Here is a 6639-nt window from a genome sequence, read left to right as displayed (position 1 = left end):
TAAAAGCCTGGTCCTTCAACAAAAAGTAATTGCATATCCATTTCCATTATGTTCAGGAGCTCCACTGACTAGGGATGAATGGAAACACTCAACATTTTCCTGTGCAAATGCATAAAAATCTAGCAAATATGTCCCCCAGCTGAAATCAGTTCCAATCCTCTAAGAGTCTAGTTTATGTTTTCATCAATGAAACAAAGGCACATGAAGACACATTTGCAGGTCCTTGGCCTCCACGGGCTACAATGTGCAGAAGGACAAGAACCACATCCACTTGGGAAGCATGGACTAGTCTGTATTACATTTGGTAAGTAAGTTGCCATTGGGACTGAAAATTCTACTGGAGGTGGACAGGAGCCTGTTGAAAAAATAAAATAACCAAGATTTACCAAACTCCCTGTTACACATTCAATCCTCTCTTTTTTCTATTTTATTAACCTGGGAGCAAGTTACCAGTGACCCAGGGCTGGGGTGGAAGAAGGTGCAAGTGCGGGGAGGAACCCAGGGCTGGGGCAGCAGGGTGTGTGTGGGTGGGGGAGCACTGGTAGGGGGGAAGGGGAGAGTCGAGAGCTGGGGCAGCACAGGGTGTGTGTGGGGGAGAGCCCAGGGCTGGGTTGGCAGGGGAGTGAAAGTGGTGGGAGGCCCAGAGCTGGGGAGGCAGTGGGTGCAGGTGTAGGGAGGGGAGAACCCAGAGCTTGGTCAGCAGGGGGATGGGAGGGCAGACAAATTTTTTTTTTTGCTTGGGGAGGCAAAAAACCTAGAGCCAGCCCTGCCTCCACATACCGTAAGGTAGGTAGGAGCGGATCATTATTATCCCTACTTGGAAGAGCGAGAAGCTCAGGCTGAGACAGGAGAATTGACTTGTCTTAGGTCACACGGCCAGCCAGTGGCAGAGCTGGGAATAGGACCCAAGACCCCTGATTTTCAAACTAACCATCGGATCTTGAATTGTAATGTAATAATGGGAGATATACCAATCTCCTAGAACTGGAAGGGACCTTGAAAGGTCATCTAGTCCAGCCCCCTGCCTTCACTAGCAGGACCAAGTACTGATTTTTGCCCCAGATCCCTAAATGGCCCCCTCAAGAATTGAACTCACAACCCTGGGTTTAGCAGGCCAGTGCTCAAACCACTGAGCTATCCCTCCCCCATTCAATTTCATCCATTGAATGACCTGAATAAAGTGCTCTCAGATGAGCTCCAGACCAACAGTGCACAGTAATTATTCAGCAAGTATTTGAGGAGAACTGCAATGTTAGAGAGAATCATGACCTGCTCAGAGACCATTAATGCAGAGAAGCAGCAAAATTCAAACATATGACTGGTTCTGACTTATTTCCTTGGTCTTAAAAGAGAACAACAAGGACCTGAGTCTCCTCCCTGTCAATAACCCCCTGCTGAGCCAATCAGGGTAGAGACTGAGGACGGGAAGCTGACGGTTCTCAGCAGGGAGCCTAAAGGATGGTTCAGGTCACTGGTGGGGATCACTGCCCAAGCACTATTTCAGCCCCACATTTTTGGGTGGAGCTCCCACAGTGGGAGCTGCCAAACACTCCCCCGCAACACATACACACACCCCGCTCTTGGTGTTGGGAGGGAAACAGGTGAAAGGACAAAAGAAGCAAGAGAAGAGAAAGGAGGAAGGGATGGAGGAAAGGTGAAACACAAAGGATAAACCCTAATGTCTCCAGTAATTCTAGGGGACAAAATCCCTGGTGCGGAATAAAATTCTGCCTCCTTAAGCTCGTGTTTTCCAGGCTTAGATTTCATCACCAGATGGATCAGACTGAACAGGTTTCAAACCTCAAGGAGGCTCTTAGCTTCTAAACAGGGACGGCTGGTCTCTAGTAAACTCCCTAAAAGGGAAGGAGAAAACTCGAAAGAGGTTCCTCCTGGCGCTCACGTCCGTGAACCCGAATACTCTCTCAGTCCTCAAAGAGAGACCTGGAGAAGGAGACTTGCTGAAGCAAAGCCACAGGGGTCTCTGAGGTTTCCCTGGCCCCTCGCTCCTGTCCTGCCTGGCTGATGTCAGCATCTCTCTGTGAGGTCACCACCTCCCCACCACCTTTGACCAATAGTCTGAGGTCCTGCAAAAGGCCTTTGTGATGTCACTGCCACACCCCTCCCTTGCTGTGCCAATGTCCTGCCCCTGGCCAGGCACTTTGGAGGTTTGAGCTACTCCCTGTGGATCACCCCACTCAAGGAGCGTTCGTTCTAGGCAGCAAGCCGGCTAGACAGTAAAACATCAGACGCTGCTCCCACTGCTACACTCAGTTTTTCAGAAATTAGTCGACTTTATGACCAGAAGAGACCATTAGAGCATCTAATCTGACCCCCTGCATATCACAGGCCTCCTGTATGACACAAGAGCTACTTTTGGGGCAAACACATTCCAGAAAGGCAGCTAGTCTCCATTAGATGACATCAGGAGATGGAGAATCCACCACTTTCCTTGGTAGCTTGTTCCTGTGGTGAATCATCCTCGCTGTTGAATATTTGTGCCTTAGTTGTAATATGAATTTGTCTCTTTTCACCTTCCAGCCATTGGGGCTTGTTAGGCCTTTCTCTGCTTTAATACCCAATCTTTTCTCTCCATTAAGGCCCTTCTACACCCCCCAGAGCCCAGAGCCCAGAGCCCACAGCCGGGCCCCAGACACCCCCACAGCCCCAGCCAGGGTCCTGCCAGATCTTCCCTGGCCCCCAGTCCCCAGAGCCCCTGGCCAGGGCCCCAGACACCCCCAGAGCCCCCCCAGCCCCTGGGAGAGCTGGCCACTGGCGTAGGGTAGTGAATTTGGGGCCCTTTGGGGGGGGGGCAGGGAACTACTCTGTGGTTGGGGGAGGGGGGGTCACCCTGGGGGCTGCTTGTGGCTCTCTAGGGAGAAAGGGGCGGGGTCCCCACGGGGGGGGCAGCGGTAAATCCGAGGGGGTCTCAGCCCCCCCCCCTTTCTCTCCCCGCTCCCGGGGGGGTCACCGGCTCCCCCCCGGCCTTGTCCGGGCTGCACCGACACTTCCCCCGCCCCTTTCCCAGCCCCCGGGACCCCCACCGCCTCGACACTGGGGCGGAGTCACCGCCGGCCCCGCCCCGGGCTCGCGCCGGGACCTGGAGGCTGCAGCTCCGCAGCGGGGCCGGGCCGGGCCGGGGGGGGGTTAATGAAGGTCTCTCCCGCCGCGATCTGCGCATGCCCAGAGCCCCAGCGGCACAAACCCTTCTCCGGCCCGGGAGAGGCTCCAACGGCCCCGCACGAGCCCGGCAGAACCGCAGCGATCCGCGCGCGTTCACCCTCTGGCTCCGCCTCCCTCGCTGACGTCACTTCCGCTCCAGGGAGAGTCTGGAACTACATCTCCCAGCCTGCCCCGGGGGCGCGTCCGCCCTCTCCAGCCCAGGTAAGGGAGGGGTCAGCAGCTGAAACTGCGCATGCTCCGTGCGAGCCCTGCTGCGGGCGGGAGAACAAAGCTGCTGCTGCTGCTGCCGCTTCCGTGTGAGCCGGTGTCCCTGTTTGCGCCTCTCGCCCCCCCCCCCCCGGCACAGAGTCTCTCCGGTTCTGCCCCGTTTCTCTCTCGGGGTCTCGCTCGGGCTGTAACATCCGGGGAGATTCGCCCCCCCCCCCATGATCCGCTCTCTCGGCTCCCCATGGCAAACGGTCTCTGAGGGGTCGATTCCCGCAGTGCGAAGCTGTGGCCACTATTAGCTAGTGACAGGCCATGGACCTTTCTTGCCCTTCCCATCTCCTGTTAAAGCAGCACCGCCCAGGGATCCCTCTGCCCGTGTGACTGGCCAGCAGGGGGCAGTGATAACTTTCTATCCACTTAGCAGACCCAGTGAGGTAACGGTTACTGGGGTAGGGGGTGGGGTGTCGGGGTGGGGGGAGTGCAGCTGGAGCTGAAGGGACATTGTGGGAGGGGGAGGCCTCTGGGTGACTGGGCAGGGGGTTCTGGAGGTTTGGGGGGGTGGGTTCTGATGTGCCCAGCCCTGAGGCTGTGGGTCCTGGAGGTGGGTATCGCTGGGGGTCTGTTGGCTGCAGAACAGCCGGGGTGGGCGTCTCTTGGGGAGGCGGGACAGGGGGTTAGAGGGAGCCTGATGCTGTGCCAGGGGCTCTGTGGGGGCTTCCCCTGCTGGCTCCTGGGATCGTTGCCATGCTCCGGGGACCGCGCGGGGGGGGGGGGGGATCCCTGGCACTAGATCAGGAGATGCCAGGCAAGCAGAGTGAGGGGTCCCACTGTAAAGCATCAGGGGGCCCCAGACAAATGGCATGGCAGATCCTGCTGGGCGGGGAGGGGTTGCTCCTAGGCAGACAGTGAGGACTGAGTTCCCAGTGGAGGGTTCCCTTGGGGCGGGGTGTCCCTGGCTGCTGGGGGCTCTTGGTGGGGGAAACTCTTTGGGATTCCCAGCCTGGCAGCCATGGTCTGGTGGGGATTCCCTGCCCGGTGGGGCTTTGAGGGGTATCTGGGGCCCCTGGCAAGGGACTCAGGGGGGCTGCATCCCAGATGGGACCCTGTTTGGGGTCTGGCTGGAGCCCCTGGCTGGGGGCTCTGGGAACTGCTGCTAACCATGATCCTTCTCTCTGATCAACTTGTGCCAGAGTCCTGGCTCCAGACACTGCCGGGCATTCCCTAGTCACATGCCCCATCACTGTGATAACTTTCTGTCCACTTATCAGACACTGTTAGTGTGAAATCACAGATCTTGCTTTTCTCCTCTTTTGAAAACTGCAGGAACTTCAGTTCCATTTGGAAAATTGGTGCCCCCAGTCCTTGTCCTAGATCTGGGGGGTGAGGGAGTTGGGAAGGGGGCTAGAAATGCCACACAATGGTCTCTTCCACAGCATTCTGGACTCATTCTTTCTGAATTCTGGTTTCATTGAGGGCAGGCCATTGTTAATCCAGCGTCACTGCATGGAAAGACAAGGAGTGACTCCGGATGGACAGTGGGGCAAATGAGATCAGCAATTCTCCCTGTGAGGAGGGGCTCTCATTAGCTGCCCTCCCCAGAGAGTTAAAGGAGGGAAGCTGCTCAAACGCTCTGTCCCTCTCTACTCAGGATATTGGGGATCAGCTTCCTGGGTCGGATGCTGCAGCCTCCATTGTGATCTGGGAGACCAGGCTTAGCAGCTGCTGCTCCCCCAGTGGGGGTTCTGTGCTGGGAAGTGACCTTAATTAAAGCTTCTCTGCCTGGCTCAGGGGATGACTTTCTGCAGCTGGTCCTAGCCCCCTAGAGTAGCCCTGTTAGTACTAAGTTCTAAGCCAAACATTCCAAGTAACTGAAGGAAACAAAGGGAAAATGCTGGGGTCTGGCCTTAAAATGAGACCACACAAATAGCGCCCCCCCCCCGGTCATTTCTCCTCCCATTAGCAATTGCAGGAGCAAATCCAGCCATGGGGGAGCAAACTACCCAGGAATGGGACTTTCCTACCAGACGGGCAGGGAGAGGGGACAGGGAAAAGGAGAGAGAAGGGGAAAGAGAGAGAAAGTGGCCATGGGAGCGAAGGAGTTGTGAGAGAGATTTCCAGATCTGTTATCTGCCCAGGCAGGTGTATTACTGCACCCTGGATACAGTCACTTTCCTGTGGAAAAGATGAGGATCAGACAGAGGAAAATCCAGTTCCTGACTCCATATCCCTCCTGCTGGTGTGTGGCTGCCATGGGGTCAGTGTCCGAGGGAATCCCCCACAGTGACTCCTTGGGTTCTGCTCTTTTCTAGCCTTGTGTTCAGAGACTTTGTTATGGGATGGGGGGAGGGAGAAGGGAGGTTAAAAATCTCTCTCTGGGCTTAGCCTGACAGGAGGGGCCAGGTCTACACTGTAATAAAGAGATTGAGCATTTCCCAGGATGGCAGAATCTAGGATGTCTGTCTGCCGGGAAAGGGCCTGGGGGAATCATGGTGTGAAATTAACTAAAGCCTGTTCTGTAACCCCACAACTGCCCTTCTCACCCTCCCAGGCTGCAGAATGACGTCCATGTTTCACTCCAGCTCATCCCATACTCCCATGGGACAGGGGAGAGAAATGGCTGCAGAGGAGCCTGTTCAGGTAGGGATTATCGGGGGGCGGCTGGTGGGTTCCTGGAGGAGGGAGAGGGACAGCAAATACACTGGAGATGGGAAGGTTTGCACAGTCTGGTTTGGAGGTTGGAGCGGGGCAGGAAATGCACAGGGTGGGAAAGGGAGGAGGACAGAGTGTGGCAAACCTGCTGGGAGTTGTTTAATAAGGAGCCTAGATTCTGGGAACAGACCCATAAGGTTCGGAGGTGGAAATGCCCTAATTGGTTAAACAGAAAATAACCCACCTACACGGAGCTAGGAAAACTGACCAGACTCCCAGTGCTGGAGCCTGACCCGACTAACCAGCGGCTGCTGTGAGATATGAAGGGGGCACCCACCAGTCAGGCTTAGGGGAGATTCCCCTCCCGTCATATTCAGCTCCTCACAATGGGGAGGGTGTTGGGCTTCCTACCAGGGAACTCTTCTTGGACCCGGCTAGGGGCTCCATCTCCTGTATCGGTCTGTGGCTAGTAGGTGTGTGATGGATCTGCTGGGAGAGATAAGGGGCTCTTTCTTCATCCCCCTCACCCTGGTGTTTCCTGGATGCTCTGAGCAGGGTGGGGGTTGGACTCTGTTGACTGCAGTCCACCCAGAGCTTCCCTTT

This window comes from Mauremys reevesii, linkage group 12 (assembly GCF_016161935.1).
Source record: "Mauremys reevesii isolate NIE-2019 linkage group 12, ASM1616193v1, whole genome shotgun sequence".
In the NCBI taxonomy this organism is placed as follows: domain Eukaryota; kingdom Metazoa; phylum Chordata; order Testudines; family Geoemydidae; genus Mauremys; species Mauremys reevesii.
The sequence above is the reverse complement of the archived record's forward strand: the minus strand, read 5'-3'. Positions refer to the sequence as shown.